The sequence below is a fragment of the Cnephaeus nilssonii genome (genome assembly GCF_951640355.1).
Source record: "Cnephaeus nilssonii genome assembly, chromosome: 14".
NCBI classification, from domain to species: Eukaryota; Metazoa; Chordata; class Mammalia; order Chiroptera; family Vespertilionidae; genus Cnephaeus; species Cnephaeus nilssonii.
The window spans coordinates 64,625,032-64,652,549 of NC_137085.1; positions in this window are offsets into that span (position 1 = coordinate 64,625,032).

A 27,518-nucleotide genomic window follows, 5' to 3' on the forward strand; every position below is an offset into this window, starting at 1 on the left:
CTAATTTGTGCAAGACAAAGTAAAGTTGTGGCAGCCATCTTGTAGTGGCCATCTTGTAGCGGCCATCTTGTGGTGGCCATCTTGTGTCCACATGGGGGCAGCCATCTTTGACCACATGGGGATGGCCATCTTGTGTCTTGGTGTGATGGTCAATTTGCATATTTCTCTTTTATTAGATAGGATTCATAACTAGAGGCCTGGTGCATGAAATTTGTGCCCAGCCTGCACCCTCTCCAATCTGGGACCCCTTGAGGGATGTTTGACTGCCCGTTTATGCCCTCCCTTTCTGGCCTGGTCCCCCCCAACTGCCCTCCCCTGCAGGCCTTGTCCCTCCCAACTGATCTCCCCTGCTGGCGTGGTCACCCCTAACTGCCCTCCCTTGCCAGCCTGGTTGCCCCTAACTGCCCTCCCTTGCTGCCTGGTCACCCCCAACTGCCCTTCCCTACTGGCCTGGTCCCCCCGCAACTGTCCTCCTTTGTAGGCCTGGTCCCCCCCAACTGCCCTCCCCTGCAGGCCTAGGCCACCTCAACTGTCCTCCCCTGCAGGCCTGGGCCACCTCAACTGTCCTCCCCTGCAGGCCTGGGTTCCCCCCACCCAACTGTCCTCCTCTGCAGGCCTGGCCTTGTGGCGGCCATCTTGTGTCCACATGGGGGCTTCCATCTTTGACCACATGGGAGCAGCCATCTTGTGTGTTAGAGTGATGGTCAATTTGCATATTACCCTTTTATTAGATAGAATAATAAAGAGCAAAGTTTAAGGGCAATGTATCTCTACTACGATTGTGATTGTGTAAAGAAATATTTTGTATCTAAAAGAGAATATACAGCCCTAGCCGGTTTGGCTCAGTGGATAGAGTCCCAGGTGCATGAAATTCGTGCACGGGGGGTGGTGTCTGCAAACTGAACATGTCCCAGGTTCGATTCCGGTCAAGGGCACATGCCTGAGTTGTGGGCTCGATCCCCAGTGGGGGACTTGCAGGAGGCAGCCAACCCATGATTCTCTCTCATCATGGATGTTTCTATCTCTCCCTCTTCCTTCCTCTCTGAAATCAATAAAAAAATATTTTTAAAAAAGGAAGAGAATATACACAAATGAAAATAGTGATAGAATTATGGCTTATGTTTTAAAGTTTTTACTCTGATAATTTGTCTTTAACACTATAATGTCTATTCATAAGAAAAAATAATGAGCCAATTTTTATTATTCTATATTACTTAAAACTTACAAAGTGCATAAGAATGAATAGGATAGAAACCATTAAGACAGAGGTCATCATTGACCTTCTGCTTATGGAAGAATAAACTGACCTTCAAGAAAAGGGGGAAAACAGAAAAAAAATAATATTATGCATTATTCAAGTAACTTTGCTAATATCTGCCAAAGGAGGAGATGGGGAGCAGGCACAGTCCTCACTGACCTTCCAGGTACCTCTGACACTCCAACTTTGAGATCTCAAATAAAATCTGCAGTCTATTGTACCTGACAGCAAGCTTTGCACTTTCATTATGCATATAATATCTAATAGATCTTTTGAAATCATTACCTGTCAAGAGGGGGAAAGAAAGACAGAGAAAAAAGCCTTGAAGAATAGAGTTTGTCAAGGGTCAAGGTAAATGGCAATATACTTTAATAAGCAATAAGCTCCACATTCTCTGGGTGGCCTATACACGCAGTGGACTGTGTTATCATTACATTGAATTGCAGAATAACTTCTTAGTGGCCCACAATAGCCTTCTGGTATATTTTTCAATTTATATGTATTACAAAAAAAAAATAGTCAATGCCATTTTACCCTAAGTAACACACAACTGGAAAGATACATTTTTGAGCACCCAAAATTTTAAGATGTATTACATATATATGATTTTTACTAATTTCACATTAATTATTAATATCACTATTTCCTCATATGAATAATAACATTGAGAACAATCTTGTTTTTCATCTTTTTAACACTCAAAATCTAAATAATGGATGCATGGCCACAGAATAGACATCATAAAATGCAAATTTTATTTGCTAGCAATGAAAGAAAAAATATTCTTCAGATAAATGGCTGTTAGAACTGCATGTCAACAAAACAATTGATACTTTTTGCAAACATATTGGATCTAAAAACATGGAAGATAATCATTCCATATTCTTCCAAACATCCCCTGCATCACAACTTAGTGGCAGAGTGACTGACATAGAAACAGGTGAGTGGGAGTCACATTACTCAGATTTCAGTTTGTGCTCAAATGTAAAATACTTTCTCTCTTCTCTAAGTCTTTGGATCTTGAATTTCTTATTGAAAAGGAGGAAACCGCAATATATAAGATAGTCTCCAAAGTTACTGCCAACATCATGGCTCCAATTCTACTTGGAAATCAGATAAAAATCTCCCCTTTTTACAAGGGTGCTTATGAGAAAGAAGCAAAATCAATGCCTTGGTAGCTATGACATCATGTTAAACAGTTGACAGATGGTTGAAGTCATAAAATTCACAACGTTTTAATGATATGTACTACAGAAAAACAGACTCCCTGCTCCACACACTGCAGAGCCGAATGGGAACATTGCCCTTGCTGCTGGCTTGCAACGGGCTTAAAGAAAACAATATGGAATTTACTACAGAACTTTTTTCTTAATCTTAAAGAACAATAAAGTGACTTGCAGAGTTGCCTTGGGGTTATGCAGGCTGGCAGAACACTGTAAATTTCAGAGCACAGTGAATGGCATGTAGTGGGTCAGTTGTCCTCTGTTTGTTGAACCTTTTATGACTGAAGGGGGTGCTTGATTGGTGCATTCAGAGTACTTCTCAAGATCCTAAACAATAACATACCAGTAAAAGAGAAAAGGAATTCTAATATTCAGAGGATTTTTATAGGGGGGGGGGGAAGAGATGCCTTAAAGATTTAGACTCAGGATATAAGATTTTATTCCCGGTCTTCAAAGATGAATTTAAGAACACGGGTTTTACTTAAGAGGGAAAGATACAGTGCATTGGATTCAGGTGGCAATTTTAGGTGTCACCAATGGCCAACAAAATAACCTTGGCCGTTATTTTCAGCTCTAATGCATGCCAACACTCTAATAACTCCTACATTCGAGCGTATATATTTTAAGTTTACTTCTATCCTACAGTAAATAGACATCCAACTGTCATTTCTAAAATCACATACCCTTGGGCCTGCCTTTTAGATATGGGCACTTGTTAAGCAGTTTAAAGCTGATGACATGATTTTAGTTAAAGAACTATGTGACTGGATTTGGTGACTATTTCCCTATGCTTCTGTTTCCCTCTGTCACGAATGTCCTCGCTCTGCCAGGAAATCTCCAAAACATTACCATTTTTGTGTATTAATTTCCTTATGAATTCAATGTTAATTCAACTTTTTAAATTTAATATTAACTCAACTAATATTTACTATTCAACAAATCCAATAGCCATGTGCACTTAAACTAGGACTGAAAAGGAATTGTACCCACCTGGAATGTACAAGGTGGCTGCTCCCTTTGCTATCTTTGTGAAAATACAACACAAAGATAAGCAGGTGAGAATATACTTATATCCTTCTGCATTCTTTCATTGTGGACATAGCACAGAAATTGCCTGTTAGTATTTTGAACTACCTTACCAATACCCCTTACATTCAAATCATCTCCAATTTTTCTCACATTGTTTCACTTTGTTTTAGATTGTGTGCCAGACAAGCACTGCCTATATCATTAGACAGTGACTCATAGGTAATGTTATGTTCTGAGCTGACTCCCTGCTATTCATCTCAGCAAATGCTAAATAACAGCTAGCAATTCAATCAGGAAAAGCAGCAGGAATTGTAAACACAATACTCTAAAAACTGAATATGTTGTAGTCCCTTGGGAATAGACTTATCTTAATGATTGTCTAAACTTAAAAAGGAAAAAAAAGTCTATATGTTATTGAAAGGTAAATAGATATATAGATATGTGTGTGAGCATGTTTGTGTGTATATACCAGTACATATGAGTATATATGTGCATATGTGTGTGTGTATATATATACATATATATGTATGTATGTATATACTGTATATGTACACACACATATGGTTTTGCAACAAAAACCATTAATTTTTATATTTTTCAAAACTTTTTGTCCTGGCCAGGTAGTTCAGTTAGTTGGAGTATGATCCCTGTACACCAGAAAGAGTGCATGTTCCACTCCGGGTCAGGCCACATACCTAGGTTGTGGGTTCAATCCCTGGTTGGAGCACATATAGGAGGCAACCAATTGTTGATGTTTATCTCTCACATCAATGTTTCTCTCTCTCTCAAATCAATAAACATATTCTCGGGTGAAAATAAAAAAAGAAACAAAAAAACTTTTTACATGGAAAAATTAACTCATTGGTGATGACTCCTAAGGACTAGCTTGTTTTAAAAGTTAGTTGTACATCTCACAAAAGGAAATGTGGAAAACGTGGCTTGGATACTTTTTTCATTGACTCTCCCTTTAGTTATCTTTCAAGCACACTATGTCACCATGTACTTCCAATTTCATATAATTTGAATAAAAAATATTGTGTGCATACTTTTCTATGAAACCACCCAGTATTAATTCACATCTGAGACCTACTGAGTTTAGTCTTTACCCCTAAGAGAAACAAGCACACAGTCTATTCGCTCAAAGTAATATCTCTCAAGAACATAAATATCCAAACATTTCAGTGCTGTTTTTAAGACATATTATTGATGTGATTAATATATTGCAAAATATTCATGGTGTGATATTCAGCTCTTGTTGGCTTTACTTGGGAACATTTAATTTTGTTTCAGAAGCATGGTTTCTGCTCGTGGCCTACCATTCAGAGATCAGGATGCACCCTCAGTTGTGGTAACATGTGGGAAGCACAGAGTCATGACCAACCACCAGATGGGACATTTGGAGATTGGCAAGAGTTCTTTATTTTCTTGGCTACCAGCTGACAAACTCCATCTTGCTTCATACATTGCTGAAGCAGAGCAGAAAATATAAGACAGTCCAAAAAACCAAGGCAGTGGACTGCCCACCAGAAAACCTTAAACTCCAAGGAGTTGATAGTTTATTATTGGTCTTAAATTTGCCCCCCTTTACTAGCCTTATTTTATTGTTGCTGCTGCTGCTGCTATTTTTGTTATTGCTGTTTGGCAACAATGCTAAGGAGAGAGAAACTTTTTGGGGTTTGGTAGACTAAGATCAATTGCTAATTTATTCGGGAAACTGCTAGTATGATGTTGGTCAAGTTATTTATTTTTATGAGCCTTTATTTACTCACATGTAAAACTGTGATTAAAAATATCATACTTGCACAAATATTAAGAACTTGAAATAGCATACCACAATGCTAAGGGTTCTTGATTAATGGGAACTATTCATATTATTTTCTTAATGAGTTTTCGAATCTTATTTAACATCAAATGCCTAGAACAGGATTGGTAAACTTTTTCTTAAAGGGCAAGATAATTATACATTAGGCTTTGTAGGCCAAGAGAAAAATATCAAGGATATGATGTAGATGCTTATATAATCATTTAAAATGTAACCATTCAAAAAAGTAAAAAACATTTTTAGCTTATTGAATGTTTGAAAAAACAAAAACAAAAAAACAAAACAAAAACAACTGAAGCCAGTCACAGCCACGGCTGTCATTACCCACAACAGAACTAAAAGATTAAAATTGAGGAAAGAATTAAACAACTCAGTCCACTCCCCGCTGTTTTGTAGAAAGGTAGTTAGTCTTAGCTAAAGTAAGGGATTCTCTGGGAATCGCATCTATCACTACTGTTACTATCCCTTAGAATAAAACTATGTTATATGGAACTAACCTCGGTTGTCTCATACTTCTGTTACCCAACAAACCATGAAGTGTACAAGCCTTGAGGGAAAATCTCATGACAGAAAAATAAGTGAAAAAATCTTATAGAGAAAAATATTCCAAAAAGTTATCTTTGTCATTCAAAACTGATAGAAGGCCTGCTAAATTGCAGAAAACATTCAGACTGAAAAACTCATTTTTAGATACACTAAAGCTAATACTGACTTGGTTATTTATTTATTAAAGTGGCATTTATTGTGAAGTTTCTATGTCCCAGACATTGTTCTAGGCCCAAATGATACACCAACCAACCAAACAAACAAACAAACACCCTTATAATTTTCAATTATACATTTTGATGGAGGAATACAAGCAATAAATAAACAAATGGTACTTTAGAGGGTAACGAGTGCTGTGCAATGTTATGTGTTAAGTACTCTAGAGAATAATAAAGCCAGAAGGGAAGATATTGAGCAGTGTGTGTGTGTGTGTGTGTGTGTGTGTATGTGTGTGTGTGTGTGTGTGTGTGTGTGTGTGTGTGTGTGTGTGTGATATCGGACAGGGCAATTGTAAATTTATTTAGGGTAGTTAGGAAAGGTCTCACAGATAAGAAGAGAAGCTGAGAAAGGTAATAAAGCTAGCCCAGCAGTTACCTGGGGAAAGAGTATTCTAGGCAGAGGTAAATGAAAAGTCTCTAAAGTTGGAAGACATTTGGCATCAAGGAGAAACTGCATGTAGGCCACTTGACAAGGGAAAATTAAGGGAGATGGAGGAAAGTGGATGATGTTGTAAAAGGTTGTACCTTGGAAGCTTCACTGTCAAAAGGAAATGCTTTTATCCTCTGAAAGAAGTGGAAAGCCATAAGATAAGAGTGACATGATCTAATTTCCATTTTGATAAAATTCCTTAATAGTAATTTTTTTTTTGGGATACTTTTTGGTATTCAATCTGACAATGAGTAGAAGTAAATTATATCATCCAAGATATTTTCTTCAGTCTGGTATCAATTATTCAATGTATTTAGTTTTATGGATGCATTTTTCTTTCAAAAGAAGAGTTTTTAATGACCAAATTATCCATTTACTAATTTATTTTGAAAACCAAGAAAGATATATTTGTTGTCAGATTCTGTGTGTGTTACCTACAATATAAGGATAGTTCAGATGTATTTAAAAAGCCTATAGTTTATTGGAAATTATAATAAAACAATAGTAAAATTTAAAAACCCCCAGTTATAATGAAAAGTAATCTAATTTATCATTAAGCTGTAATACCTACTGTATCTTATTATCGCTAATCCTACTATAATAATGCTAATCATGGTAATGATAAATTAAATGGTTAACCAAAGAGCAAATGATGGCTACTATCTCTATGTGTGACTCAAAAAAACCTCCTGATTTTCCATTTACAAAGTTAGAAGTGTACTATTCTTCTATCTGTACCTCCCTCATCATGACTCTGAACATTTTTAATGTTATTTTTAGTTCAATTTCATAAAAGTGTCTACTTTTCTAGGAGTTTAAGAGTCAGTATCTTGCAGGTGAGAATAATTCAAGAATTTTTTTTTTTTTTGATTTCCATGAATCATTTGCTACCAACTAGAAGTAATCAAAGTGCCACAAAATTAGAACTGGTTATAAATAGCAAAAAATTATCTAGCAGTGTGACATGGATTTCTAAGCAGGTATATAAAAAAGGACATAGGATTAGACATAAGGAAGAACTGAATTGAAATGCTAGCTTTGTGATTTGCAGTGCTGTGGGCATGTCCCTTTTGTATCAAGTTAAGTTTATTTATTGTCTTGTTTATTTCCTTTATATTTAGCATGAAATTTTATCTCAAGGAAATTAACTGGCCTCACCATGCAGGAAGTCAGAACTACTGAGATTTCAGGGCAGTTGAAGCTAGATGAGGAAGTACTTGAAATACTGCGTGACTATTAACAATTGCAGCTCAGGAAAAACAAATACCAAGGGCATTGGGTGATAAACACCAAATGAGTGTATAAATGGTGAAGTCTCTCTGAGGTCTCAGAAGATGCAGAAATCAGTAAACATGTCATAGGGAAGATCGTTCATGCACGTGAAATATATTTGAAGGGAATATAGAGCTTAAAGAAATGATAACAGAAAGGGCATTGCAAAGGAATGGGTGGCTAGTTATTCTAGTTGGTAAAACATGGGGCATGAACACAGCAGGGGAAGATGCCTCTATTTAGCTACAGAAGAGAGCTCAGAGGAAGATATAATAAAGTTTGAGAGGAAAGGCAGGTGGGGGTCAAATGATAGGGATCTCAAAATTCAGATTTTTATGATTTTAACATTTTGTTTCCATACAGTACACTACTCACCTTGCATTTTGAGTTCTCATTTCTGTATTTATTATTTATTTTAAGCAAGCACCCCACATTTGATTATATCATATTCTATATTCAGTTTTTAGGACAATGAATATAATGGACAAAGAGATCAAATTTTAATGACTATGGCCATGGAGATTTGTAATAATGTTATTAAAACTTTCTATAATAAAAAGCTCATAGCTTTTTTTCTCCTTAAGCCTTTCAAGTTATGAGTTTTCAGCTTCAAATTAGAATTATGTGTTATAGCCTGCTTTACAGAATACTTTTCATAACTAGCCATGTGACCTTAAAAATGTTGGTTAAGCTCTCAGTTAAGTGTATTTTGTAGACTTATACATCAAATATTTTGGAAAAGATATCCTCTGAGTCACTTACAAATAGAATATTTTAAATTTTGTAATTTAATTTTTGAGAAAAAATGGCATGTGCAAATTAATACTAATGCATTACAAGTCATGTCTAGACACCTTGAGAAGGTAAATCGATTTATTGTGAAGTTTCTAATAACAAAACCTATCACTTTTATCATGTAAACAATTTTCAGATTGTACTGTTAAGATAGGATCAGACCATAAGAAATAATTGGAAACGCATTTATTTTATAAATAAGATACCAGAGTTTGACCCTCTATCTTAGCACTCTAGTAGCCTTGAATACATAATTTGGACTTGATGAACCTCAGTTATCTTTATATATACTAGTATGCTAGAGGCCTGATGCACAAAATTCAGGCAAAGGGCTTGGCCCTTGTAGCGTGGCAGCTTGCCTCGGCCCTCGGAGCCCCGGCTTACAGAAGGAGGTCCGGAAGGTCGTTTGGCTGTCCAGTCTAATTAGCATATTACACTTTTATTATTATTATAGATAAATATATTTTTGAAGCATTGTCCTTAAGTCTTACTAGCTTTATCATTTGCCTTATTATGTCAGAAGCTGAACATAAGCCTGGTAGATCAGCTTTTTCTTTGTAGTTAACCTGAAATCACCTATTTAAATTGATTTTGATATTTTTGAAGAAAAAATTTATCTCATCAGTACATCACATATCACAGAAACACATGTTTGATTGGGAAAGCCAGTCTTTTCATTTTACATGTAAGCAAACTTGCTCATGATTAAACAGTTGTAATATTTCCTCAGTGATTGCTCCCTAAGAGAGTATATAGAATCCTTTATACAGCCATTACATTTTAATTCAATTTCTAAAATTTTACACAAATTAGTTTTACTGGTTTATTACAAGTTAACAATTAGAAAAAAATTATTTGGAAATTTAGATTTTTCTCCTAAACGGTGGACTCCTGAAGCTCAAATGTCACACTGATTAAGCAAAATATTAGTTACTTGGTAGAAAGTTTGTAAAAGTAGATAACTAAGCCTGAAATGATCCCTGGTTTGCTTTACATCTTACTCTTTATATCATGAGTTGAGCATAAATTAAGATAAAAAAAACCCGAACAGATGTAATAAAATGGAAATATGTATTAAAAAATTGCAAAACAATATCACTTCTACAACATTAATAGTGTTCTATATTTGCCTTTCTTCTTTATATAGCTGAGACATTTTCCTTAAAATAGGATCTTTGTTTTCTGAAAGCCCATCTGCTCTTGATGTTTATGTATCATCTAATGAATTGGTTATTATCATTTTCATCACACACCCAACATCCTGCAAGATGCAAGTTTCAGCTGAGCTCTGACCTGATGTACACTTGCTTGACCACTGCTAAACATAGCACCTATTAGAAGGTAACATCATTCTCCTTGCACACTCCCTAGACTCAGTGAGTAACAAAATAAAGTCTTTAGCCAGCTTCATATCGAAAAGGGAAAAGGTGAAATCAATGGAACAATAAAAACTGTAATCTCTTTTTGTCACATTTTATAACCTCATCACCACCAAACTCCACAAGGTCATCACTCCTTGTATTAGTCTTTTAACAGTTAGGGCACAATCACTGCTACCTTTTGAACTGGATCTTTTTTTTTTTTTTTTCAATATTGATTTTTGTTTGTTTTATTGGATGGTTCCTCTAAGGCTCCCCACTTTTGGTCAAAATGAACCTCAAAGAAGAAAGTTATCATAGAATTCAATAAACTCATGCAACAAAGATACATAGGTCCTTCCCAAACATCATTCCAGATACCTTCTGTTGTGGAGCTATATCGATTCTCTACATCTTATTGTCAATTCAGATATTAAACCAAAACCAAGCAAAATTAATGCATTAGATATAGAGCTAATCACAATACCTACCGCAATTTCTTGAGATGTAGAAGAAAAGAAAAATACTTCTCTAGGTATGAAAAATATATAATCTAAAATATAAGTCACAAAGCATGGAAATAGATCACTTTTCTTTCAGTAAATGACAGAATTTTGAATAAAAACTTAAAAACTCATCCATTTTCGTAAGCACTGATTTGATTGGTTATAATCACTGGAATCTTATTAAGGTATCATAGCCAAGAAGATTATATTTTGATCCAGGTATAAAAAAATTGATCTGTGATGTTTAAATTTTGATTTAGAAGATTTTATTTACTATAGAACTTAGTTTAATAGAAATGTGTTTTAATGAAACGTTGGAAAGTTAGGCAGGAACTCTCAACTACACAGAACCCATGAATTTTATTCACAATTGTGTTCTTTAGATTTAGCATCAAGATATTTGCATTTCTTCCCTCTGAATTTCCCTTCTACTTCTGATTAAAATAATGACTCTTCCCTTCATGTGGTTAAGAACATTTACAACTTCAGTCTTTTCTCAGAAAGTTTTGCCTTGTGACATAACTGAATCCTGGCTCTCATTCTCATTCTCATTCACATTTCTATATTTTAGGTAGTCTTTAAATTCTTTCATCCTCCATGTATCTCATAGCTACATGTCATGTGACTACTCTCTTGTCTCCTTATTGCCAATTCTGGGTCATTTTTTTTGCACCAAAATGCCCATATGCTTCCTATTTTGAATTTCATAGCATATACTTTACTGCTCATAACTCTCATATATCAATATCTTAGCTAAATCAATTCTTGAATATATTAGTAAGAATAGTTATATTTTCCACTATAAAACTTTGTTCTGAAATTAAGATGTGCTTTTGAACAACTCATACAATGCTCTAGTTACAAAGCTTCCCCTCCTGTTTTATGAAAATAAGCTTTGCCTTATCTCCTCCACAGCTATCAGTTTTCAAAAACAAAATGGACTTGAAATGGACTTTCCAAGTTCATTTGAAGTGGACAAAATGTACTGGATGTAGATCTGAAATGGACAAAACAGACTTTTCTTCAAAAATCTTAAAACTCTTCTGCTTTACTTCCTTAGTCCCAGCACACCCCCTTCCTACCCCATTCAATGTAACCTTTATCACCCCTTGCCCTCAATTTCAGAAGAGATAGAGTGTGTTTCATCCTTTTCAGAGCTGAACTCAGATATCAGCTCTATCTTAATTACCTATATGACCCTAGGCAAGATATTTAGTTTCTTAAATTTTCAACCTTCTCATCTCTAAAATGAGATTACTAAAACTCCATCAAATTAATTAATTAAATAAAATAATACACATGAATGCCTTGCATATTTCCTGGCATTTCAGTTATGCTAAAATGCTATGAATAGTTGTTACCTATCTTATTTGTTTAGAGGAACAATCAGAAATGCTTGCAGACATTTATGTCCCAGGGTAGTAGTGTGATAAAGGAAGGCAAATACCACAGTGTCATACAGTACAAGTTAAGAGACAGGCTTTGCTAGGGAAGCCTGAAAGCCGAGGAAGAGAAGACCCACAACATCATCATCCAGGAAAAGTCTTGAATGGGGTCAGTGGGATAGTGTCCCCAAGGAGGAACAAGGCCCTCTGACACTTCACCTGTTTGTACTTTAAATAAAGGAGCACACTTTGGCAGGAATAAAGAGGGAAGACTTAGGTATCAGGCACTCTACATGTCAATTCTAGCTGCTAGAATTTTCCGAGGATTCTTTGATTGATTGATGGATTGATTGATTGATTGATTAAGGTATTACATATGTGTTCATATCCTCCCATTGCCCCCCCCGCCACCCACTCCCATACATGCCCTCACCCCACAGTGTCTTGCGTCCATTGGTTATGCTTATATGCATACATACAAGTTCTTCGGTTGATCTCTTACCTCCCCCTCTCCCCAGCCTTCCCGCTGTAATTTGACAGTCTATCTGATGCTTCTCGGCCGAGGATTCTTAAGTTAGCATTCCAGATCCTTATGAAAAGCTTCTGAGGGGGAGGCATAACTGGGTCCTGTAGGGAACTGAGTTTCATTCAGATGTTTCTGTTGAGGAAGAGGAAGGCTATTCTCCTGTTTACATGGCATGGCAATTTGATGTTCTGAGTTTAGTCACCTTACAAACACTTCTCATCACTCTACTAAAGGATGTTTGGTGAATATTGCATACAAATGAAAAATTCGAATCAATCTCCGTTGGCTAATAGTGTAAATAAAGTAAACTATATGTATTTTGTGGAAAACTATGGTGCTATTACAAAATGTTTCTTATTGAAAATTTAGAATAGTACCTTTAAAAATAGCCTATAAAATATGATAGATATGTGAATCTGTTATATAATAAAGTTTTGCAAAATCCGTGAGTTTGCTTCTAAAGAAAGAAGAGTAAAACAAAAAATATAGGATTTAACTTGACAGAAAAATAATTCAGAGTAGTATTTTTAAAATTGCTTATAAAATATGATAGAAATGAGAATCTGGTATATATTAAAGTTATGTGACATTAATGAATTTGCTTCTAAAGAAAGAAAGTAAAACAAAAAATATATAAGATTTAACTTGACAGTAAAATAATAAATAATGAGAATAATGTAATTTAATATTATATAAAATATGTGTATGAATTAATGATGTAGAGAGTCATCTTAAAGAAAGTCTAAGAACCCATGACCAGTATCATTTCAAATTCGAGAAAGTTCTAAAAAGAAGTATGCTTGATAGCAAAACTAACACTTGGGGCAAAAATAGTACAAATATAAAAGTAATCTATTTACCATCCCTGTCAATCCTATAGAAATAAAAAGACTGTGGAATTTTATCGATTTGCATGTACATTATTCTATTTATGTTCTGAAAGCCAGCACTACGGAGAAAGCCATGCATACCAAAACCAAGCGTCAGCAGGAGCAGCAGCAGCAGCAGCAATGAAAGCAGGAAAGAAAAAGCCATAAACATTAATTTAGTTCCCTAGAAGCCCCATTATTACCACCGTAATCTTCAAAGTTGGATCACTCTGTGGTAGCTTCAGATTTAATATTAGAATCCTCTGGGACTAAATTGAAAAAATCGGCTGCTATCATCTTCTGAGCAGGAAAATTTATTCTGTGTAATTTAATGTAAAAGAGCCTTTTATACTTGTGACCATTATGCTCTTCCACATTAGAGCAATAGCAAGACACACTGAAAAGCCAAGGGAAGCTTTACAAGCTAGACTGCTTTATTGACACTACAAAGAAATGGAGACAGTTGCAACACAGACACCGCCTGCTGATATTTCCAAAGCATTTCCCCCTCGTTTGTATATATTGTCCCAAAGTTGAATTTTTTATACAGAGAACTCAATGTTTACGCTGATAAGGGTCAATTCTAATGGTGGATTAAAGGGTCTCTGAAATTAAGAACTGTTTGTACTTTTCGTCTGCCCTTGGGTAGTTCTCACTCGAGAAATCTACCATTCATAATGGGGTCTCAGAGTATTTTTTATCTCTACATCAAAGTTTAAAGAGGTAGAAACCAGTAGCCCTTTATGCCTTACCTGTCATTCATCATGTGGAATGGATTCTAATGCCCCCACAGATGTTGGGGTAAAACCAATGTCTATAACATGACCTTTAAAATCTTGTAGGATCTGGGCTCTGTCTGATTCAAGAGTAACTTCTTGTGCTTTTCACCCTCTTGCCTTCTAATGGAGCATTGCCCACAGCAGATCGACCACATACAGTTCCTGGAAGTCTTCAGATTCTTTTCTGACTCAGAACTTTTCTCTTCATCCTATCTGTGCTTTACATTATGAGTCAAAGAAGTCTCCGCCACCCTCCAAACTTAGGTTAGGTTTCCTCATTTGTTAGCTATCATAGCATCTTTTACTTTTCCAATGTAGCACTTTTCACAATTGTATTTAATTAATTGTAAAACTAATAAATTGCCTAATACCTTCTATTGCTGTCGAAACCCACTGAATGACAATTTAATGAAATAGAGTCTGCATCGCTATAGTTTTTACACTATCTCCAGGACTAGACAGTGGCTCCACAAGGTAGGTACTTAGTATGTATTGGCTGTATAAATTTAGGGATGTCACTGCCAAGTCCTTTCCATCTGCTAGCTAAGAAATTTGGGTATTATCCTGACAGGGTTATAGAAGCCAATATATGTGATCTCTGTCTTCCGATTTTAGAGAACATGTCTACCTGGGAGAAAAAGTGACTATTATTCTAGTTGGCATTGTCCTTCCATTTTTTCATTTTCCCATGGGTTTTCTCAGATCAGGCCCTTTTACCTAAAAGGTTCTCCCTGTATCTTGAGTAAATGGAGTGTTTATTCATTGCCAGGGCAGTGTAAACTAAAAGCAAACAGTCTTTCTAGCAGTACTTAAATTTAGGTATACAGTGGACTTGCCAACAATGAAAATTCTTCCTTTTATGGCCAACGTGGGGTCCAGCATCAGTCCTACAAATATCTTAGATTCTTAAAGATACATGACCAATTATTTCCACTAATATTCTTGGCATCTATCAAAATGGAATGGAATAGTGGCCCTATCAATATCTTTTATTTTTAGCCTTGAAACAAAAGCTTCTTCCTACTCAAGTTCAAGAGACATAAGAAATAAAAATAATTAATGGTAAATGTACTACAATGAAGCTAACAAAATTTTTTAAAAGTTTTTTTATGATTTGCTGTATTCTATGATAACTGAATAGCACATTAATGACATTAAAAATGATCCATTAATCTCAGACAAACATTTAGCTAATATTCTTGCTATAATAGACAATATATTCCTTTTAATTTAAAAAGGCATATATTTTATAATTTAAAGGACAAAATAACTGAGTTCAAGACCAATAATATAAGAAGGAATCCAGAATTATAAATTTCAAAAGTGCAATTTGGTTATTTCATGTACCATAAATCAATGTTCTGTAATCAAAAAATGAAAAATGAAAGTCTGTCTAAATTAATAATAGTTGAGCATCCCATGTATATTAATCTAATTTAACAGGTTTTATTACTCTGCAGAAATTTTCTCAAGGCTTAATATCTCTTATATAAAAAAAGAATGATTGGGAATGATTAAAAATATAATTGAAGGGAAATCTTCATTTTAACTATAAATGAAAACTGCTAATGAATGAGCAATGAATGACCATGAGTTCTGTCATTGCTCAATAATCATATTTAACAGAAAAATGTAATTCAGATTAAAATGTGCTGAAATAGAGCTGGAGAGAAATAAAAAAAATACACATAGGTATTTTAATTTCTAATTAGGTGCCTTGAAGCAGTGAGCAATCTCACTTAGGCTAAATTGCCCTTGTTACTTAAAGCTTTATAGTCAGACGATATGGTCTAACAACTCTAACCCTTCACAATTGAAGTGCATAGGTTTTCATATGTTTTAAAATATTCAAATAAAGCTTTAAATGACAGTAAAATAACTAATAATTATAAAGAGAAATAATATATCTATTAAGAAAAATATCAAAATATATGTTATATAAATGTATATAAAATGTGTGTCTAGAAATATAGACATATATGTGGAATATATTTAAAACATATACAAGATGAAAGATGAAATAGAGGGCCAGAGACCGTGGGATACCAGGACACAGGCTTTATTGGCGATCACCCTGCCGGCCGCCTTCCAGAGGGGAAAGAGAGAGAGAGAGAGCTTGAGAGAGAGAGAGAGAGAGCTTGCCGGGTGAGAGTGCCTTTTAAGGGGAGGAAAGGAGGGGACGGGGCTTAGGGCACTCAGCACACGCTGATTGGTGGTTTCATGTAAGGCACATGATTAGGCACCTAGGGCTTTAGGAATTGGGGGCTTAGGGTATATGGCAGGTGCTGATTGGTGGTTCAATGTACAGTCCATATAAGGTGTTCAGGAATGTCCAGCTGCAGGTGGAGTTTACGTCATACTCTGTCCATCAGTTGGGGGAAGGGAGGATCTATCACAAAACAATATAATTAAACTAAATAAAATTAAAGTCAAGTAAGTAAGAAAAATTGGGCAAAGGGAAAAACGTTCATTTAATAAGGAACATAAATTTGATTTATGGTTAAGTCACACAATATGTGAATCAGTTGTTAGAAGAGGATCTCAAAATGGATTGACTCTGTCTGTTAGCCATTAAGAAAAGGAAGAACAGATATCTATTCCAAAATGTATCAAAGATGATATTAGATATTTAGAAGAATTAATAATATTTGTCATTGGTACTTAATCCAATAAATTCTTCCTATGGGGTGTCATAGAACACTGTCAAACTATGATCAATATCTTATAATGAATACGACACACTTGAATTACATATTTATTAATTATTCTGTACTAGACTACCTCCTAGGTGGTAGGTCTTTAAAAAGTCAGTAAAAAAATAAAAATCACTCATTAGATTTTCATTCCAACTGGCAATATCATAAAATAAATTTCAACTCACTTTAGAAAAGGATTTTGTTGGGTAAATAGTAGTGTTTGCTATTGCAGCATACTGTTAACTCATGTCCACAACATAATACTAGAACTCATTTCAATAGAAGCAAGTATTTCCTACCATAAAATAAGCACATGGTATCTGTTCATAGTTTTCTAATGGTCTCAAGACATGTCAGTCATGAAACTGATTGTTAGCATAACCTTGAGCCAATCATTTATGTTTTAATTGGGATAGGTTAGGTTATGATGTAGTAATAAATAGTCTCCACATTTTAATAGCTTAAAACAACAATCTCTCATCCTACTCAAACTACATATCAGACATACATAGTATGGTATACTCTAACATATAAATGATCACTGTGGAAGGAAGAAGGGAACATGGCCATTCATACTATATTGGCTCTTAAGTGCTGTTGTCTTGACATGATACATGCCATACATTTCTTTGTACAAATAAGTAACATGAATACAATTAATTTTAAGGGAATGGACAAAATCAATCCTATCCTGGAAAGAAAAGCAAACATTTTGATAAGCAATACTAATGATGATCATTTCTCATAAACTATGTCTACAAGGTTTAAAAGATTCTGAGAGCAGCTATGAATGAAATAGAATGAAATTCTATATCCATGAAACCTTGGAATACAAGTAGGGCCTAGGACTGAATCTTCCTGTATAGTTTTAGGAGAAAGCAAAGTTATGTGAGAGGAGGAAGTATCTGTTAGATACCAAATACAAGGTCTGACATTTTCTCCTCTCCATAAATCTAGGGGTGATGATGATCGTGATAATCATGATAGTCTCAAAGTTCTGATTCATATTATATGACTGCAATAATTTTATTCTGATCCATATTATATGACTGCAATACTTTATATATATATATATATAGTTTAAATAGGTGATAACAAAAGTCCAGCTGATCTATAGAAAAGTCTCAATATAGCATAGCAATCGGACTCCTGGGATGCCTATGAAAATAAATGTTTACAAGGCCTTTGCCAAGATAACTAAATGAGAAATCTCATTCATATAAAAGCTGTGAGTTGTTTGCCCCAAATGATTTGAATTTGATTATAGATTTAAAGACCTTTCTTGTTGTAGTTAGATAGTATGGTTAGAATTACCACATAATCAACACAGATGAGAATTAGCCAATAAGTTAATAAATAACACTTCTCCCATTACTCTTTTCACAAATTCAAGCACCTGTGTATGCACAAACATTGAAAACACACACACTCCTCAATGAAAGAGAATGCACTTAGCATAAAGGCATATTTTCATTGAACATCTGTTAGATACCAAATACTAGCCAACTGCACTCTATGTAGAGAATAAGATTCTTACTTTTGAGTAACTTGATTTACCCAAAACCATGAAGATCACCAGGTCCAAGTTGAGTTTTCAGTCTGAGTCCAACTTCAAAGCCTCCATTTATCCTACTATATATACCTAGATTCAGAGTTGGCAAATTATCTCATTGCAGGAACAACTATTAGCAAATTCATTAATTAAGGTCATGTTTACACTATATTTTCAACTAAAACATCTGTTAATTTATATAGAGGTCTCCTTGGTTTAAACCAACTTGTCATTACTGCCTCTCAGTGAGGGATAATGTGCTTGGGTTTTACAAGTACTCTAAGTGTGAACTGAAAAGATTAACAGTTCTTGCCAATGGGCGCACTCTGTCCATATTTTTACATAATAATAGTTGTAAGAAGACACAGGGTCTTAAGATAATAAATGGTTATTCTTCCCAACAGATCTATAAACAGGATCAAGATTAATGAATTTGCTGGCAGCTATTGGTTTTAATTAGCCCAAGTTCAACTTGAGCAGAATCATACTATCCAAAAGATTTCGAAGGTGCTAATACAAATCCCAAACAACTACTTCTGTAAATTTAATAAGGAATTGGTCAGATTCTTATTTTAAAGCCAGGTGCGCAAGTGACTTGGCAAAAACAAACAAACAAACAAAAAACTTTAAACTTTTATCTTTTATTTTCTCATTAAGGGGCTGCAGTTAACATCTTCAATCAAACTCTAAGCCTACTTGCCTGCCTTTTTAACAACTTTCAATACTATCTCGCTTATCTTGTCCCTTTACTTTCATGCCTTTGCCTCGTGTGTTTACTTTTAGAGATGCCTAGAATTTTCTTCCTCTCTTATCCTGGATAATTAAAATGATTCTCAGCTTTCTTACTTATCTTGGATGTCACTTCCTCCAGGAAGCCCTCAAACCTTATACCAGATTCTAGCCTCCAATAATATTTTCTGAATATAAACTTGAGAAACCTTCTAATGCTGGGCTGGAGTTGAAAACTGTTCATTATTTTTCCGAACTGCACTGTGAACCTCTTGAGAGATTACTAGAACTATGATAGGCAGTTAGACAGACATGGTCAGAGCAAGGATGATGGACCAGGTGCAGAATATCGCCAGGGAAGAAAGCCTTGGGAACCAACCAAAGGACAATTGTAGGGTGGGATCTCACCTCAGGGTGACCTTTTCTCCTCTAGCATAAAACTAATCTTGAGATTTGAACCCCCGGCCTTTCCCTCCCTAGAGATAACCTCAGTTGAATTTCAGCTCCAGGCCCAGAAAAGCAATGAAACCACACCAGCAACCCCACGGCTGACCTCTGGACGAGCTGCATTGAATAATGACCCCTGGCTGGCACCACCCAATCAATTAGTGGAGACCTAGACCCTGAAAGAACACACCTGGAAAGCTGCTGAATATTCTATTAAGATCTTCCCCAGGGAACTTCCTGGAAATCTCTACCCTTAAAACCCTTAAGATGGAGGTCCCAGCATACTCTACTCCTCTCTCCCCTCCCCCCCACCCCCCACCTCCCAGGAGCACACCCTTGCCTTTCCCTTCTGCCTCCCTCTTGAATTAATGGAGGAAGGGTGGGGGGAAATTAATTTATATCTGGCTAATAATTAGGTCCAGTTACTAAGAAAGGATGGTTGGAGTATTGAGGAGACAGAAGGAAGCTAATTGGGACCATGGGGGGCTGGGAAGTTAGCTGGGAACTCAACTAGGTGGTGTTACTAAGACACCCCAACTGGGCCTGTGTGGGAGACATGAACTTTAAAATGTGAAAGTTACTAAGACAGGCAGCTTGCAGATAACCAATCGCAAGACAGAGAGGTGTATAACCAATCCCAAGGATGTTGCTGAGGCAAATCCTTTGAAAGGACCAATCAGGAGCTAACAAGCATATATACAAAAAACCGGGGCACTTCTTCCTCTCTCTCTCTCCAGTGCCCTAGAATCTCAGGTTGATGGCAGGAGATGCACTCCCCATCGCTCATGTGGCTTATGGCCATGTGAGCCTCCACACAGACCAATAGACTTCAATTGGCTTGGATACTGAACTACTCCTGTCTGTAACATGGGAAGGAAGCTCTGGACACTGGCCTACTCCTGGAGCCCCAGGTACACCTTTTCCAGGACTGGCTTCTCTCCATAAACTTTGCTCCTACACATTGTTTTTGTCCCCGACTTCATTCTTCAATTTCATGAGACAACAAACTCAGACTTAAACACCCCACATTTTGGTTTCAGTATGACACTTCAGGTATGCAGTTCTGGCTCTCTATGTATTACTGACTTTGTGATTAGCCCCTTCAATATATAGCCACCACTAAATGGGATTCCAACACATCCTTTCCTGGATTGTTGACCTTCATGCTGAGGTACTACAATCCTCTAAATATTTTATCTCATTACTAATGTTCTCCTTATCAAAGTTGCCAAAGTCTTGATACATAGTTCTGCCATTCCAACTTTAATTTCCTTTCTTAACCACAATTTCCATTTTCCAGTCTACTCTACTGGCTAAGCAGTAGAACCCAGATTAATTCTTGTGAAAAGAGCTTTCCTTAAGAGACCCGGGCAATGAAGGTCATATCTATGTTTCTTTATTATTCTTGTTTTTCTTGCTGTTTTTTTCATCTTTTTGTTTTGTTTTTCTTTTTTAACAGTGAAACTGGAATTTTTAGGGATGAAAAAGACGGGTTTAGGAAATTTTTGAAATTAAGGGGACTTTGGAAGAAGCACAGGCTGCAGCGTAGCAGGAAGTATATTTCCATAGAATAGGGGAGCTGAAAAGCTGCAACAGGTACATTTCCATAGAATGAGGAGCTGGAAACAACAGAAGGTCTGTATTTACAAAACAAAGGGAAGGAAACCCCTCTTTCAAAGAAAAAAGGAAGTCCAAAGGGAATAGAAAACAATAAGGAAGGAGGGGAGGAAAACCTCATGTGTCCCATGTGAGGTGTGGCATTTGAGCTCAGAAGATCCTATAGTAACCAGTCTAAGGGAATAGTGACCAATCAGAAGGAATATCCAGGCGCCAAGATCTGCAGCCTTTATAAACCGTGGAAAAAGGAACTCAGTGGGATTCTTCCCCCTCCCCACGTGGGAGTCTCTTCTGTGGGACCTTTTCCACCTCCCCATGTGGGAGTCTGTGCTATGAGATTCTTTCCCCCTCCCCACATGGGAATCTGTACTTGTTCTTCAATAAATTTCCACCTTTGCTATACCATCTTCTGTCCATGGATTCATTCTTTGAGACAAAGAACCCAGGAACCATTCTGCCCAGGAGAACACTGCATGTTCCAGTCCAAAAATTCCATTTCAACAGATTGAAATGTTAATGAAATGCAAATGTTAAGTAAAATAAAGTCTTCACTTATTAAAACCTATTGACTCCCTACCAGTGTTAGGATCTATAACAGGCATGAAAACAGGGATGATGTAAGTTAATTTGTGACAGATGAGGTGCACTAATGTGTATGTTTCTGACACCAAATCTCCTTTTACTTTCCCTATGCTATTTTATGCATGATCATTAGAACTTGAATTTCAGTGACACCCTCATCTCAAATGTAATTGTCAACTTGTATTTTTGTTCCATTTTATTGCTATGCTGTTCGAATTAGTCTTTTTTAGAGTTATTACTTAATATAAAATCTTCTTTAGATTATTCACATTTCTACCAATTGCTTTGTGCATTCCCCTATTTTATTCTAGGTCTTCTATTTTCTTTAAATGTGGTTCTGTGAGAGGTCATTTTACTGACTATAGATAGATAAGTTGACAATTATTTTTCATCACTTTGAGGCTGGCCTTCAAATTCTTATAGCCTCCATTAATACCCACTGAGAAGTCATTTGCCATTGTTGGTAATGACTCATTTTGTCCTGCTTCTTTATTTTCCCTCGACCTTCTCTGCCAAGTTGTACTGCTTGTGTCTAGGTGTGTGCCTGTTGTGGGCCACTGAACAGCACCAGGTGTCTGACCAGTGGAGTCAAACCAAACCTGGGTTCAGTAACCTCAGTACTTGAGTTCTGGCTGGGAAAGAATTCAGAAGCAAAACCCAAAACTTCAAGATAATATTTATCTTGCCTTGGTCTGTACATTTTTATTTCACAAGAACATCCAGACTTGTTACATCTTCTTGAACAATCCTTGAAGGGTTATTTGGGCAGAAATGTAGTAATAACAAAAGGGGTTGAAAAAGAAATAGACTCCAAAGGGTATTAGACCATCTAATATGAAAATCATGGGAGGTCAGATGTCAACATTTATCATATAATGTAACATCTTTTCTAAGGATATTTGACTTGGGTTTCTAAAAAGTTCTAGAGTTCTATATTATGACCATAGCCAATTATTTTTATAAATACTTATTAAAATAAGCTGCCCTATAGTTAGAGTAAATAAAATAGAACTTCGGTGAATCACAAACATTCAACTATTTCAGAGAAAGTGGCCTTGTTCTATTAAGTCGACTATGGATATTTTGGGGTAAGTACTTCTACTGATTTCACTTTCTTGGAAATATATAGTTGAGTAGACCAAACCCTTATAATCAAAGTCAACAATTTTACATTTTCTCAGAAGAAGAGAGTTCCCATTACAGACAACTGAAGACCAGATAGGTACTTTCTTTGTGTGTTCTTTGATTTATTTCTTTTTACATTTAAAGGCTGAGACTTACTTAACTAACGTATTTGTACCTGAGGAAAAAACTAAATTGAACTTCCATCTATACCTAAGAAACAGCTATTAAATATTACAATCCCTGTTTTATTGTCAAATGCAATAGCTTGTTTCAAATAATTTCTTAATTATTATAGTCAGTTATTTCTCTCAGAGTTATTGTACTTATATTTCTAAAGTATAAAATTATAGGTGTTAGCTAATAGTATATTTTATGAAAAAAGAACCCAAAGCAGACAATATTTTAATAAAGTTGCATTTATCAACAAGGTAAAGGTCTTATTTAAGTTTACAAGTGATTATTATAAGCTATGAATTTTCAGATTTTTAGTATAATAAATAATTGTACAAATATCTATTAGCAAATGATTGGCACTTGAAAGGTTGGCATTGAGTTCATAATCGCTCAGTAGGCTTCAGGCATACCACCCCCAAATATGAGAAGGAAAGGTACTGAAAAAAATTAATAACGAAGTACAAAGGCAAAGAAATGTTAAGATGCATCTATATTATAATAAATTACTCTTTCTTTGGTTACATTGGTGTATATTCTTTGCTTTAATCAGGACCTATTAAACAAAGTTCATAAGAAATGGAGAGTGGAAGAAAGCAGCTACCATTTCTGAGGACCTCATATAGATGTATTTTTGAATGACCTAAAGAGAATTTGTGATTTTAAGTTATCAGGGTTTTTAATCAAGTTCTTTGAAAAGGTTGTATGTCTCTTTAGATAAAGCATATGTTCCAATCTACAGCTTGGAAATGAAATACATTTTGTAAGTAGAATGTAATGTTTATGAAAATCCTGGTGATGTATTTAATGTGTGTGAATGCAGGTGAGTTCCCAGGGTAAAATAAAGGAACCCTGCCTAATTTGAATAAGAACCTTTCTTCAGTGGAGGCAAAAATGTATTCTATAATCCTCTCTAGGGCAGAAAACTCTATTCATATCTAACTTTACTAGATTGTGGACCTCTCTGAGGGAAATCCACCTGATACAATGTCATTTTAGGAAAGGTATGCTTTAATTTAATGTATAAAATAAATTACAGTGTTTTCAAAAGAAAATCTAAAAGAGTTTAACAACTTCCTTTGAATAACTAAAAATGTATTCACAACAAAATTCCTTTGATATTAACAATGAAAATAGCAGTGTAAACTCTTATTTCATCAAAATCATACAGTCTGTTCTACATTAGGTATACTCTTGTTCTACTGATAATTCAAGTAGAAAAATATACTTAACTTGCTGCTAAGTTAGAGAATTACAAATGTCATTGCAAAGGTATACATTCATTATTTACTACAAATGTTGTCAACTTTGAAATATCTACTTAAGACTATCAGATAGAAGACATAAATAACTCAAGCCAATGGATAATCTTACCAATAAATTACATTTGGCTGTGAAATGTATTCTGTGTTTATATTGCTTTTTAAAATATATTTTACTTTGACAACTGCATTTAGAATCTGAGTTCTACTCCTAACTGTCACTAAGAAGCAAGTAAACAAGGGAATCATGAGAAATGATGGATAGATAGTCCCAAGCAGTCAATTTGCTACAAATAAGTGATCATCATTATTATAATAAGTGATCATAATTTGGATATTAGTTGTTTCATTCAACAGACTCTGCTTTTTACTTGGGACTACAGAACAAAACAACCAACCAAAATCCAAATTATGATCAACTATTATAATAATTACTAGAAGCCCATTGCACGAAGTTTCATGCAAAAGACCTTCCTTCACCTGGCTGCTGGCACCAGTTTTCCTCCAGCGCCGTTTCCTCTGGCCACCTGCTGATCGGAGTGCCTCCCACCAGCGCGATCGGCCACCCTGAGTTCCTCCAGCGCCACGGGTGGCCAGAGGAAAACTGCTGCTGGCGGAAAACTGGTGCCGGCAGCCACGCAATCAGCCACCCTGAGTTCTGCCACTGGCGCCTTCCTCCGGCCCCATGGGTCCTCCCGCAGTGCCGGCCTTTGGGGCCAGCAGGAGGAACGGGGTGAGTCCCCGCCCCCCGCCCGCCCAATAGGCCACCCCCGAGTCCCGCCCACAGCCTCCCAACGGCCCAATCGTGGGCGTAGCGGAGTGGTGGTAATTTGCATAATACCATTTTCTTAGGTAGGATGATCACTTATTTGTATCAAATTGACTTCTTATCCCAACATAAAACTACAATGCCCTCCCCAAAGTAATTTATTTGACCCTTGTTCTCAAAATATAAGGGAAAAATAGAGCAAATAAAAGTTTAATTGAAATGTGATTAAAGACCAAATATTTTCAACTCTAAATCTAAATTCCTTTTTTCTCCCCTAATTTGAAAGTAGCTGACAGTGGTGAACTTTATTTAATCCTGAAGTTCCAGAAAAATAGCAAATCTCCCCTACCTCCACATACATTTTTGTGTTCCAAGAAACAGCTAACTAAAATAGGCCACTCTGTGCTTGCATACCCTAAAGTAAGCCCCTGACTCTTTGAAGGGGAGATTCTTTGCTCAACCTTCCTAATGACTTATTTACCTATCTCTGTAAAACTCTAGCTTTTCTCTCTCTTCTTTGACATGCTCCTTAAAAGAATGCTATCTCTATTGCAATAGCCTGAGTAGAAGCATCTCCTTAATTATTGAAAGCATTTTGATTTCCACTGAATCAATCAAGAGCTTACATTGAATTTGGAGCCTGTTAACAGAAGGTGTAGCCTGAGTCATCTCCATTAGATCTGTTATCACTAGTTCAACACTTTGAAAGTTGCATCCAGCACCAGGTGGTTAATAAGTTTTCTCCTGAGTTCCTCTTTGCTCTTTAACTTTCCAGTGGTCACTAGACTAACAAGAATATCACAAAATCAGTTCCATAGACAAAAACAAAAACAAACAAATCACAAAAACATGAGCAAGTTCAATGTGAGATTCTACCTTTGAGCCCATGAGTTACTATAGTAACCAATTTGAAGGGGAATATTGACCAATCAGAGGTGATATCAAGGCACCAGGATCTGCAGCCTATATAAGCCATAGGGAAAGGGAACCCAGTGGGACCAGTTTCCCCCTCCCCACGTGGGAGTCCATTCTGTGGGACTCTTCCCCCTCCCTATGTGGGAGTCTGTACTTGTTCTTCAATAAATCTCCATCTTTGCTATACCACTTTCTGTCCGTGGATTCATTCTTCCATTTCGGCGGACAAAGAATCCGGGGTCCAGTCCACAAATTCAGTATCAATACCAACTCCCTTAACAAACTCACAAAAAAATGTTTTCTGAATTTAATATCTCAATCTATACCTACATGGTTCCAACGTAACTCTGGAGATCCAGGATTCCAGGCTGCAAATAGACTAGAAAAGTTAATAAAGTCAATAGTTTTTGACAGATGTAGGAAAAGAAAGACGAAGGTTCAGTGGGATTCAAATCCTCACAACCTTGCTTAGTTATCCATCCAGAGACTCCTGGAATCTCTCCCCATTGCTATGTTTAATGACCAGTAACAGTTTCCCATAAAACCTTTATTGTAGCCATCTTTCTCAAGACAATAAAAGTTATAATTACCTTTTTTGATTTGATTTGATTTTGAGAAACCATTTCCAAATTTCATATGGAATAAAAATAACCTCAATAAAGTTTTATTTTTTATCTATTAATTTATTTGGCTACCTGGTCATATCCATTAACTTTAACTTTAGGAATATGAGGCATCTGTTTCTTTTGATATTTTGGAGTTAAAGCTGGTTTTAAGTTTACTAAAATCTGCAGGCCTGGGAAAGAGGGTAAACTTTAATGCACTTCTCAAATAAGAAAAAACAATACTGAGATCAAGAAAATCCATCATATTTTCTTTGCCCTCAACCTTGCTATATTAATGAATGTAAAACATCTCTGGGGATAATTAGGACCTGGTTAAAACAAGATGGAAATGATCCATTATAACTGATTTCAAGGAAGATGATGCAGTCTTTTGGAACATCAATCATACCTCAATAAAGTGGTTAAAAAAACAAAACTTCAACATGAAAATGTTTGTCAAAATATTCCATGGATAGTTTGCTGGCAGAAATCATCTCTTTATTCAGCAGCAACTTAATGGGTACTTTTTATGTGCAAGATCCTCTTCTGTGTTCTAGAATATGTTAAATGAATTACATTTTAATGCTGGGAAACAGTATCAAACCAGCTAAAAAAATTCTGCCACATGTGTTAGGTAATTCAAAATTAGTCAGCCTCTAATCCATAATATTGTTTTCATGTATGGATATGCATTACCATTTAAAATTAATAACCATAATTTTATATTCATGCATATTGCATATACATGACTGTTAGAGTTATATATGATCATAAATGCATGTATGTACACGTATAATGAACAAGTTCAGCAACACTCTTGACTGCTACTAAATTGAGAAATTTGCCAAAATATCCTTTAAATCATAATCCAAGACAACATGAAGACTTATTCATCTTTTTAAAAAATGTGTAGATTTTAAATTAAGCAAATAACAATGAGCAAAATTAGTAATTGTTTCCTATTCATTTCTTCTGATTTTGAAGGAAACATCAGTCATTTAGTTCCCCAAAGTTACAAATTAACCACTTTAG